At 41.3% G+C, this 13,216-nt stretch overlaps 1 long non-coding RNA gene across 1 annotated transcript; it reads left to right on the forward strand.

Annotated features, from left to right (window-relative positions):
- The first annotated feature begins 5,939 nt into the window (after nucleotides 1-5,939).
- LOC307033849 lies at nucleotides 5,940-11,396 on the forward strand. Its single transcript, XR_013806676.1, has 3 exons — nucleotides 5,940-6,316; nucleotides 9,305-9,384; nucleotides 10,338-11,396. It is a non-coding gene; the product is annotated as an uncharacterized lncRNA (long non-coding RNA).
- Nucleotides 11,397-13,216: the final 1,820 nt, after the last annotated feature.

Below are 13,216 nucleotides of genomic sequence, written 5' to 3' on the forward strand. Positions count from 1 at the left end.
AGCAGAATATTCCAGTTAAGTAGACTTTTTCACTTTTTTATAATTATATAATTAAACTAATTTAAACGCCTCAAAGGCTGAGTCTGAACTGTACGTGTGCTGATACAGGTGGAGCTGACTGACTTTGTTGCAATTAAAATCAGCAGGCAAAGCAGATGTTCTTGGAAAAGTTTTGAAAGGTACAAAACACTGGTTTCTCTATTTTACAACACATGAGAAATGGCCACTACATATCTAAACACATATATTTATATAGAATTATTGATTCACCTTTTTTGTCAAACTTCCAACATGTAATCCTAATCACTGATCGGGGAGCTTTGTTTGTAGAAATCCAGGTTCAGGTTCATCTTTGCCATATTAAGCAACATTAATTGTTACCTAATCGACACTATTGGGATCTACACAAGAGACAAATTGAAAGCTTATAACTCCCTGGATAGTACAGGTAAGATAATTAACTTATGTTGAGTTTAATGGAAGTAGGGTTGCTAATTATTCTATATTTAATTTATAAGGGACACAGATTTTTCTGTATTTTCTTAGAAACCTGTCAGTGTAGGCCCAACATAAATTGTAAGAACAGGTCCATTATGAAAAACAGATCAGCCTGCCAATTGTAGTCTGTTCCAAGATGGCCTACTGAAATAGTATCCCACAATTGTGAAATGACCTGATTGTTTTACGTTGTCAAAAGCGAAAACAAAAAGACATAGCCTACAACATGATATCAGCTGTTGAAAACAATTGTTACGGCTGCTCTGAGTGTTTTCAGCTGTGTGTGTTCTATGTAAATGAGCTGTGCGGTTGCCCTACCGGCATTGGCTCCCATCTCCTGGTCCGCCCCTGAAGATTGCGATTGGAGCACGCCGGGCCCGACGCACTCCAATCGCAGCGCACAGCCGGCGCACACCTGCTGGAGATTACTACAAAGCTTGGGGACAATCATCATTCTGGAGGCTCTGTAGGTGGACAGATGCCTCTCGCTACTTGCTCTTTGTTCTGGGGTTAAAACTTGTGTGATTAGTAGTGTCTAGAGTAGGTTAGTTAGAGTGTAGAGTAGTTTAGTTAGTGTTTAGAGTATAGTTAGGATTTGTGACTGTTGCCTTTAGTTTAGCTGTGGTTTTGTATAGATTATTTGTGTTAGTTGTACCACTTTTAGAGTGAGGTTTTGTTTCGTTCTTTATTTAGTATATTAGTATGTATTTTCCCTGTATGTCTTTAGACTCCTTTTTTAGAGTCCTCCCTTAGTTGGTTATTTGTCAACCTGTGCCTTTTTGGCTCTTGTTTGTTTCAGGCTGCTTGCCTGCCATTTTGTTTACAGCTATTTTAAATAAACGCTTATAATTAATACCAATTACATACTGGTGTGTGTTGCATTCCTCTTCCCCTAGTTGGGACGTAACAACAATCATGAAAGCAATTGTTTACTTTTCGTATTGCTTCTGATCACACAAGACTTTAACATTTTATTTAGCAAAAGTATTACACGTTCAGAATAGATCATTATTGCATTGTAAATAACTGTAAAATAACTGCATTGATTACAAAAAAGTACTGTATTGTGGTGACATGTTATTATACATAATTCACCATTGATATTATTGTGTTGCAACCCATGGCCGATTGTGCTCCAGCTTCCTCTGTACCTCTTCGGAAGACCAGATTCCCAGTAGGTAGCTGGTCTCTTCAGTGGGCCACTGCTGCTTGTTAAGTTTCTCCATCGTTGTGTACAAACTGGATAAAACGCTGGCTTTTTGTTGTTGTTCATTACATTACATTACATTTAGCTGACGCTTTTACCCAAAGCGACTTACAATAAGTGCGTTCGACCAACAAAGTACAAACTTGAAGAAAACAGAATCATATAAGTACATCAGGTTTCATAGAGCTAAAACATTTCAAGTGCTACTCAACTGGCTTTAGATAAGCCAGTCCTTTATTAGTATACAAGTGCTTTGTTAATAGTTCTATCGCTCAAAGTGGAGTCGAAAGAGATGAGTTTTCAGTCTGCGCCGGAAGATGTGTAAGCTTTCTGCTGTCCTGATGTCAATGGGGAGCTCATTCCACCATTTTGGAGCCAGGATAGCAAACCCACGTGTTTTTGCTGATGGGAACTTGGGTCCCCCTCGCAGTGAGGGTGCAGCGAGCTGTTTGGCTGATGCAGAGCGGAGTGCACGTACTGGGGTGTACGGTTTAACCATGTCCTGGATGTAGGAAGGGCCAGATCCATTCGCAGCATGGTACGCAAGTACCAGTGTCTTGAAGTGGATTCTAGCAGTTACCGGAAGCCAGTGAAGGGAGCGGAAGAGCGGCGTGGTGTGGGAGAATTTAGGAAGGTTGAAGACCAGACGAGCCGCTGCATTCTGGATGAGCTGCAGAGGTCGGATGGCACATGCAGGTAGACCAGCCAGGAGGGAGTTGCAGTAGTCTAGGCGTGAGATGACGAGAGCCTGGACCAGAACCTGCGTTGCTTTCTGGGGCAGCTGGGGACGTATTCTCCTGATGTTGTAAAGAGTGTATCTACAGCAGCGGGTTGTAGCAGCTATATTTGCAGTGAAGGACAGTTTGTTATCTAGGGTCACACCTAGATTCCTTGCAGTCTGAGTCGGGGAAACAATAGAGGTGCCGATGTTGATTGTTAGGTCAAGAGTGGGACAATCTTTTCCCGGAAGGAAAAGCAGTTCAGTCTTGTCAAGGTTGAGCTTGAGGTGGTGAGCAGACATCCACTGAAAGATGTCAGCTAGACAAGCAGAGATGCGTGCGACGACCTGGGTCTCTGAGCGGGGAAAGGACAGAATTTATTGGGTGTCGTCAGCGTAGCAGTGGTATGAAAAACCATGCGGGCTAATGACTGATCCGAGCGAGTTTGTGTACAAGGAGAAGAGGAGGGGACCAAGAACAGAGCCCTGAGGGACCCCTGTAGTTAATTGACAAGGGTCGGACTCCGACCCTCTCCAAGTTACTCTGTAGGTGCGGTCTTTGAGGTATGAGGTGAGGAGGGAAAGTGCAGAGCCTGAAACTCCAAGTTCTTGGAGAGTGCGAAGGAGGATCTGATGGTTCACCGTGTCGAATGCAGCAGACAGGTCCAAAAGGATGATGAGAGAGGAGAGGGAGACTGCTTTAGCAGTGTGCAGTTCCTCAGTGACAGCAAGGAGAGCAGTTTCTGTGGAGTGACCTGCCTTGAAACCAGACAGGTGCGGATCCAGAAGGTTGTTCTGATGGAGATAACAGGAGAGTTGTTTAAAGACAGCGCGTTCAAGTGTTTTAGACAGGAACGGGAGGAGAGAGACAGGCCTTTAGTTTATAACATCAGACGGGTTGAGAGTGGGTTTCTTTAGGAGAGGGTTTACTCTTGCCTCGTTGAGACTGTTTGGAAAGTGACCAGAAGTTAGAGAAGTGTTGATGAAATGGGTGAGAAATGGTAGAATATCAGGAGCGATAGTCTGAAGGAGGTTTGAGGGGGGGATAGGGTCCAGAGGACAGCTGGTAGGACGGGCAGAGGTAATGAGGGTAAGAACCTCACTTGGAGAGAGAGGGGAGAAGGGGGTCAGTGTGTGGGTGAAAGGTGGTTCTGGTGACCCAGCGGTGAGTAAAGGTGAGTCAGAAAAAGAAGAGCGAATATCATCAACCTGTTTTTCAAAGTGGTTAACAAAGTCGCTTGACAGAAGGGAGGAGGGGGAAGGGGCTTTGGGGGGGTCCAAGAGGGTGGAAAAGATGGAAAATAGTTTTTTGGGATTGGAATAGGAAGATTGGATCTTATCTTGAAAGAAAGTGCTTTTTGCCTGAGAGATCGAAGCAGAGAAAGAGGAGAGGAGAGCCTGATAGGTTAGGAGGTCGTCAAGGTGTTTGGGTTTCCACCGTTTCCGCTCTGCTGCCCGAAGGATGTTTCTATTAGCACGCAGTGCTTCATTTAGCCAGGGAGCCGGAGGGGACTGACAAGCCTGCCGAGATGTGAGAGGACAGAGAGAGTCCAGAGAGGATGAGAGAGTAGAGAGGAGAGTTTCTGCAGCAGAGTTTGGAGGCAGGAGTTGGAACGAGTCAGAGGAAGGGATGGCTGAGAGCACCGATGAGGCAAAGGTAGAGGGGGAGAGGGAACGGAGGTTACGGCGGCAGGTGCAGAATTAGAAGAGATTAGTTTGTTATGTTTGGAAAGGGGTAGAGAGAATGAAATGAAGAAGTGATCGGATGTATGGAGCAGGTTTACAGAGAGGTTAGAAGTAGAGCAGTTCCTTGAGAATATGAGATCAAGGACATTGCCAGCGTTATGAGTTGGTGGGGATGGAGACAGTGAGAAAGCAAAGGTGGGTAACAGAGATGTTAGTTTGTCTATCTTCCCTGTCTGGAGGTTGAAGTCTCCGAGAAGTACAGCGGGAGGGCCAGTTTCAGGGATGTGTGAGAGGAGATTATCTAATTCCTCCAAGAAGTCCCCCAAGGCGCCTGACGGACGGTAGAGAACAACAATGGTTAATTGTAGAGGATAGGTTACTGTGACGGCATGGAATTCAAAGGTGGAAGGAGTGAAGTTAGGTAGCTTGAAGAGGGAAAAGCTCCAGTTGGGAGAGAGCAGGAGACCAGTGCCACCTCCTCTGCCAGAGGGTCTGGGTGTGTGGGTGAAGGAATATACTATGGAGAGAGCTTCTGGGGTGGATGTGTTGGATGGAGTAATCCAGGTCTCAGTGAGAGCAAGGAAATCCAGAGACTGCAGGTAAGCGTAGCCAGAAATGAAGTCAGCCTTAGGAACAGCTGACTGGCAGTTCCACAGGCCCCCTGAAACTAGATGTTGGATCTCAGTGGAGCATGTGGGATAGACGAGAGCTGGGCGGTTATATCGATTAGGAGATAGACAGACCCAGTGATAATTGCGGGAAGACACATGAACAGGAATGGAGAAAATACACATGATTATAGCATGAGGGGCTAAAAAATAAAATAAAATAAAATACTAGAGATACTTAGCTCAATCAAAGTAGGATTTCCCTCCTCTTTGCCTCCCCCGTGACTCCCGCAGGACTCTAATGTCTTCGTCTGTCTGACGCTGAAGCTGACGCTCCAGGAAAGTGCTGCCTAAAATGGACACCTGATTGCTGAGTTCTCACAGCTGTGGGGCCGGTTCGGAGCTGGAGCTTGAAAAGCACCGGGTTTTCCTCTTCACACCACAGCGGAGCAGCCTCTTAGCTCCGGAATCCGGTTCATTTCGAGCACCAAAAAATTGTCCGGCCAGAGCAAAAGCACCACATACGTCACGCTTACGTCGAGGAGGGGGCAGGGGCAGGATCAACTCCTGAACAACAACAAAAAGTTTTATCCAGTTTGTGCACAACGATGGAGAAACTTAACAAGCAGCAGTGGTACACTGAAGAGACCAGCTACTGGGAATCTGGTCTTCCGAAGAGGTACAGAGGAAGCTGGGGCACAATCGTTCATTGTTGTTGTTGTCGTGTCAGCTGTGAGGGGTTTCCGCGCGCTTTGGCTTTATTGGTGTGAAAGGGGCATCAGAGGTTGCTCCGCTGCGGTGTGAACAGGAAAACCCGGTGCTTTTCAAGCTCCAGCTCCGAACCGGCCCTGAAACACCGTTGGTGTGAATGAGGTATCAGTGAGGGGGTTTGATGTCATTCCTGCTAGCTTGTCATGCAGAGCAGTTCATGTATAGCCTACTAACCTCTTAGAGATTAGTGGATAATAAAGTGTGGAAGTCCATTCTTAATACACCGCCTCCGACTCCCTTTCATCGGCACTACAGTAAATAGTAATAATGGTAATAATAATAATTTTGTATTTCATGATTGTATTTCAAAACTTCTTATTTATGATGACCAAAATATGCAATATGTAGCCTACATATTGGGCTACCATGTAACTTTTTAAACACATTTTCTGAGAAAACTTTTCTCCCATGATCTTCTTGATGTAACAAGTGAGGTCAAGTGTGGGCGGAACCAGGAAATTAAGCGGGTATCAAATTTAAGAAATCCAGAATCGCAGCACGAAACAAGAGGAATTGACAAAGAAGTCCTGTGGCTGAGGGTGAAAAAGATCCAAAAGTAAAAGCTTTGTTTTCGAAGGGCTAACGCCGAGGCCGCAGGTGTAGCTAGCTAATGCTACTTCAGCTAGCGCGCCAATTAGCGTACGTGACAGTAAGACATTGCAGCAGCAGACCCGAGGGACAAACGAGACGAGAGGGAGACAAACACGACGAAAAGGCCGGAAAATATGTATTGGAAATTGAATTTGTGGCAGAAACCAACGATAAACAGCCTTGGAAAGCCGATTACCAGTGAAAGGCAACTCGCAGGAAGGAGAAACCAAGCAGCAGGTTAGTGCTGTTTTCATATTGTACTGAAGCTAATGCAGTGGCGATTGTTGTGAGTACCATTTTCAAGACGACAATTCAGTGAAAAGACGGACATTATAACGCCGGGGGTGGGGGGGCGGCGGGGGGTGTGTGTGTCTACAGAAGGTCCAGTTGTGATAGACACGGTTCGCTACTGAGCTAATGTAATATCCACTGTGGCTGTGCAGTGTTGTTTTTATTGTCGAATTAAGCTATTGGTTTAATCACTTTGGCTGTGCAGTAGGGTTGTTTTCATAATCTAAGCTTTTTTATAATCACTGTGGCTGTGCAGTGCTGTTTTAATTTTATAATGAAGCTAATGTAACATTCACTGTGCAGTTTTCAAATGCTAATTAAGCTTCTGTAATACTCACTGTGGCTTTGCAGTGCTTTACTGTATATTCCAATGACGCTATGGTAATACTCACTTTGGCTTTGCAGTGCTTCGTTCATATTATAAGATAAAATAAGATAAGATGAACCTTTATTAATCCCCGAGGGGAAATTCAGTTGTACAAAGCAGCAACAGGGTAAGCGTGAAAAAAAAACAGTACAGCAAAAATTCACACAGATCAATAAAATCTCAAATAAATAATAAATAAAATAAAATCAAGGAAAAAAATAATAATGATAATAATAATAAAAGACTATGAAAATAGGAGATGAATAAAAAAATAAGAGTAAAATCACTGTCAGCATATACAGTATACATATTTGGTCATCATCTAAGTTATAAAGTGACAAGTGAAAAGTTAACATGGGTTGTGGAAACAGTGTATATTTATGACCAGTGATTTAATTTTATTTCTTTTTCATTATTAGCCACTTATTGTGCAGCCTGATGGCTACAGGCACAAAGGACTGTCCGAGGCGCTTGGTGCGTTGTTGTTCATCTTCACTAGCTCTACGTGGAGTGGGTGGGAGGGGTTCTCTAGGATGCTGTCGAGCTTCCTCCTCGTCTTCCCCTCTGCCACCTCCCCCAGATTGTCCAATTGTACTCCCACTACAGAGCTAGCCTTCCTCACGAGCCTGTTCAGCCTGCCAGTTTCCCTAGTGTTAGTGTTTCCACCCCAGAACACCACGGCATGAATGAATGAATGAATCCGTTGTTATTTTTGCTATGGTTGTGCAGTGCTGTTTGTAATTAACTTGTTGATGTTCACTGTGGCTGCACAATGCTATTTGTATAGCCTGCTTATTTTCCTAGAATAACACTGGTTACAGAAAATGGCACATTGTTACTAATTTGGCGTTATCAACATGCTTGCCTACACTGTGACTTGGTTTACTATGTGTGGATGTAGCATTGCATTTTTACATTTCAATCGTACTCTTTTTATTCTTTTTAACCTTAATAATCCACTGCTTGTTCTAGTCCTTTCTGCAAAACCTCACTTCAATCGGTTGATTAAGAAGTTTATATTCATTATAATTTATTGCAATGTCAGTGGTACTCATCGACATTTAGTTGTGTTTGGTTTTAGAAATAGGGCCCTTGCAAATAACTTTTTTGCATTTGTTTACTGTTTTGTACCAACCAGGTTCAAGTATTGTCATTGGCACAACTGTTTTTCCCTTCTCAAACTTAGGGACGTGATAAGTCTATGGACATAGATTTGACTCATAATTATTTGTGTGAGCATAAAAATAATTTGTGTGTAAATATATGATTTGTAAATGTAAAACATCATCCACAAATGCATTTAAAAGATTCGCAAACTCACAAATACATTTGCAAATGTAAAACAGATCTGCAAATAAGCTAAATATTTTCACAAATAGATCTGTGAATATCTCTTTAAAATTGACAACTTTCGATCAGGCATTTGTGAATCCATTTTGTATTTGTCAACCAAAAATGCGCTTGGTGGATCTGAAATCTCTGCTTGTGGATCTGAAATCTACGGAGACCATAAAGGGACATGGAAAAAAAAAAGAAAAAACAGAGAGAAAAAAAAAAGTCAGGATGTCGAATGTTTCGCGTGCGCACGAGAAAGTATCTTAAAAAAAAAGTCAGGATAAAGTTTTAAGGGACATAAAAAATATATATGAGAAAAAAAATAAAGATGGAAAACGGGTTCCTTTCTCGTCCGCACGCGACACTAATCCGTTATCCTGACTTTATTTTTGAATCCACTTCCTATTAACCAGTGCGCCAAGGAGGAAGTGGAGCATACAGTAGACCAACATTTGAATGCAGACTTGTGTGTATACGTTTTGAAATGACAGTGGAAAGTTTAATTCGGGTATATTTTAATCTTGGACTTCCTTATAAGGACATTACGTTCCTGTTTGCACGTCGTCACCGTTACATTCTTTCCGAACGGCATTTAAAACGGATTTTAAAGTCATGTCGTCTGTCCAGGCGCAAGAAATACTCCAGTTTTGAGACGGTAATTACTTTCATCTCTGAACAATAACAAACATCTGGCCAACTTCATGGGTATAGATGGATGTTCACAAAATGCAAGAAGAATGGATTACTCGTCAGAAAAGAAGATGTACGTTTAATCCTCAAAGAACTAGATCCAAGGGGTGTTGAACTCAGAGCATCCAGACGTCTCCATCGCCGAAGCTATTTTGCCAAAGGACCAAATTATATTTGGCACTTAGACTCCTACGATAAATTGAAGCCATTCGGAATCTGTATCAACGGCTGCATTGACGGATTTTCAAGAAAAATCATTTGGATGAATGCATTCACCACAAGCAGCGACCCGAAAATTGTTGGAGGTTACTACATTGAGACTGTCGAGAAATTGGGAGGTTGTCCGAGGATTGTGAGAGGCGGCAAGGGAACAGAAAACGTTAAGGTAAGGGCTTTTTAGCGTTTTGTCCGACGCAATATATAGGACGGCTCTGATATTGACAGTTACATCGAAGGGGCAAGCACGGCCAATCAGAGGATAGAAAGTTGGTGGGGTTTCCTCCGGAGGGAGTCAATGGAGTTCTACATCTGTATGTTTACAGATCTGAAGAACCGGGGTCTATTCGATGATGCATTTTTGGACAAAAGTGTACTTCAGTTCTGTTTCATGGGCATCATTCAGGTAAGCTTAAAATGTATGACATGTTTTTATATTGAACACAAACGACCTTCTCTACACAAAACAAAGCACATGCTGTATACATTCTCTAATTAGCAGACACTGCATGGCTGTTTTTATGACTATGGCTGAGTTTACATATGTTGTTATTGCATTTCAATGAACAGATATTGCTTATCGATTTAGGAGGAAAGCAGATTTCTCACACACAATTTAGAAAACATTATGAAATTATTATCTATCAATCAATCAATCAGTGCATACTTACAATTAAGATAGTCTCAACATACTTTTCTATTAAAACAACACATGAAACATACATCAAGCAAAAAGCATTTTGTTCTAAGCTTTATTCATTTGGAAACGTTGTTGTTGTTGCTAGTGTTCGCCACAGGGTGTGAGTAAACAAGAGAATAAACGGTTGTAACATTGAACGAATCAGCAGAGCAGTGTAGGCAAGAGAATAAGTGTTTCTTCTAGGTTTACTCATTGTGGAACAACACCATAAGTTGTGACGAGTGAAGAAAGAGAACCGTTGTCCACCTAATCTCTAGCTGCAACCTTATTATTATTTGAAATATAATAAACAATAAGTATCACTATCATTGCTATTATTGTTATTATTCTAATTATTATTATTTGAAGTCAGGCACGTTAAATATCAATTTCAAGATGATGTTAAAAGAATGTTAAGGGATGCAAATGAAAGAGAGTATGGTAGAAGAGATACCTGAGTATGAAAACAGGAATCCTACTTCTACTGATAGTTTCATCATACAATGAAAATGTGGTTATTTATTAAGATTAATTAACTTTATTTTTCCCTTTTTGTTTATCAAAAAAATAACCTTTTTTTTATTTAAAGCCTTCTCATCTAATTACCTCATGACAATATCAAATTGTATAACTGATATCACTGATCTTGTTTTCATACTACCTTATCAACTGTTTTCCAGGACGAGTTGGATGAGACCACCTGTATGTGGGATTCACATGTCATCAGACCATCAAAGAATGACAGAGTACCCAGCGGTCGGCCCAAAGTCATGTACATGTTCCCAGAACTCTACACAACTGAGGACTGCATTTCCCCAGTGGAAGGAGCAGACGCACAGCTGTGTCGGAGTAACTGCACATTCAGACCAGCAGTGCCATGTGACACAGACATCTACAACATCTGCAACCTTCTGATGATGGAGTCACAGTTAAATCTTCCTGCTGATTCTTATCAACCGTTGGATTTGTACCTGGATTTAAGGAATACAATCCGATCTTCTCTGTGACTTCAGATGAAACTACATTTGAAAAAAACTAAATGAAACCAATCTCACAATTGATCAAATTTTATTTTTACATTTGTGAGTGAACTTTGAAGCAGGAGTGTATATACTTGGTGTTCATGTTATCTGACAGGTGAACTATAAATAAAGAAATATAATAACCCCAGACACCCCTCTGAGTATTGAAGGTTAGTTGAACTGAATGTATAGTAAAAAATGTTTAATAATTGTACAAAAAATAAGCATAGTGGCAAGAAAAGGATTGTGTAAAGGAATTTCTTCAGATTGACGTCTCACAATAGTGATATTACTTATTACTAGTGTTACTGTTTTCATACTCAAGGTTCAAATATTTTGGAACTACATATGTACCCGCCATTATGTCTTTCAAGCAACTGCAGAAGTGACTAGTCTAGAATCACTGCTGTGCGAGATATTTAGTTGGGAAGTTACAGTAATATCTTTGTCATTGTTGATCAGGAAATATATTTATACTTGCATAAGAGGAATTTCATTAGAGTATTGCCTTTTCTTAATGGTGCTAATGGAAGTAGACACTTTGTTGTGTATAGGACTGTAATAATAGATGTAATAATATGCTGCCTTTACATCAGTTATTAGGTAGGTGACACATGAACATAGGAAAATCAATAGGGATGACATCAATGAGAAATTCCACCTTTTATTGAACGATGATGGATTACAATTGTTACAGTAAAAGCTTCAAATAAACAAAACAAGGCCAAACATGTTTCTTGTTTCAGTTTCTTGTATTGGTACATTAAGAGTTTTGGCACAGGCATCAGCTATATGCTGAAAGGACTTTTAGAACTGTGTGCTTATCATTCTGTAAACTAATTTGGCAAAAACTGGAAAGAATCCTTATAGAAAAAGAACCTTACTGTAAAATAATGAATCTATTCAACAACACAATTTTGAATATACTTGTGTTTTTACTCCCTTCATCAACTTGCAATACATGGAACTTGTATAAGGTGCTATGGAGTTTTTTCAAAAATGAAGGGTAAACAACAGCTTTGAATGCATTACGTGTTGGACATGTCAGTCATAAACACTTAACCTGAGTGCTTGAACAGCAACATTATTTACCTGCTAAATGCAATATGTAGAACTTCTTTCAAGTCAGTAAATGCCACAGGATTCAAAGTGCCAATATGAAAGCGAAATGTATGAGATCCCTTGCAACCACTACAGAATATCCATTGTAAAGCAATCACCAGACAGGATGCTGTCTAGCTCTGCACGGAAATCTGGGTAGGAGCTGTAAGTGCATGGCAACTCCAGAACTGCTCCACATGTGTGTGCCACAGGCCTGCGACTTAACCCACACAACCTGTTAAAAGTCACTTCAATGCTGTCCTTGCATAGCAGAGAGGACCCTGTGCAGAAGCAAGAAGATCTCCTGTTTCCTTTGGTCAAGGCTTCTCACATACCGTAGCAGGTAAGTAAGGGCTGCCTGTTCCTGTGGATTCAGGCTTTCATTTGACGGCTTTATCATCTGGGCAACTTTCCTGTTTGTTGGCCTCTTGTTCTCATACAGTTCCATTATGCTCTCTTTTGTTAATAGCCTCGGCACAGCATTGTGAATACTGGAGTGGAAACAGTCAATGATGAACTTTGGCTCTTGAAGAAGAGCTTTGTGCGCCATGACTACAATTGCAGCCCGTATGTTGTCTTTAGAGGGCAGACAGTGTGAGCCCATTCGTGAAAAGAGGTCCAGTAAGTCCTCCTCATCTATTTCTTCCAGGTTTCCCTCTAGCACTTTCTCAACTGATTCTCGCTTGGTCACTGAAAGATATCTCAGAAAGGACATCGTCAAAAGTTCTTCATCCACAGAACTGACTCCTTGACAACATGAAAGAATGAAAGCTGGTGACAGTCTGATTGGTATGATATTGTGGTCCATATATTCTTTTATCCATACTCTACCAGCAGCTTGCCATTCCTTCTCCGAATAATCTGGCCGCAGTCTGGGCACTCGCTCATCTTCCCCCTCACACTGTTGCAAAAAAAGCACCCAGAAGGCGGAGTACACTTCTCTTGAGACCCCCTCACCGTCTAAAGCTTTCTCATTTATTAACTCCATTATCAGTTGCACTTCCATTACTTTCGGATCCATTAAGACATTTAGAACATCCTGAACTATGTTTACCCTTCTGAATTTCACATAGCGGACTTCTTTTTCAGATCCCCTTGGTGATGCTGCATCGTCATTCAGTGTTGAATGCTGAAAGATAAAAACACATTTTAATTAGGTGTGATTACAAATTGATGAGTGAATAAATTAGTTGACTGACAATTCATCTTCAACCTGACAAGCAATGCATCAATTCAGCTATTTATTCTTCATGCAAAAGCTCTAATTATTCTGTGGGTCTGAATATGATGTTTTATCTCACATATTCTCAATATCTTTCAATTGTTGAATTGTGGTTGGACTAAACAAGTAATCTAAGACATCAGCTTGGGCTGTGTGAACTTGTAATAGCAATTATTTTCTTTTTTGGACATTTTATAGACAAAAACATTATTTG

The sequence above is a fragment of the Notothenia rossii genome, assembly GCF_949606895.1.
Source record: "Notothenia rossii genome assembly, chromosome: 3".
Taxonomy (NCBI): Eukaryota; Metazoa; Chordata; class Actinopteri; order Perciformes; family Nototheniidae; genus Notothenia; species Notothenia rossii.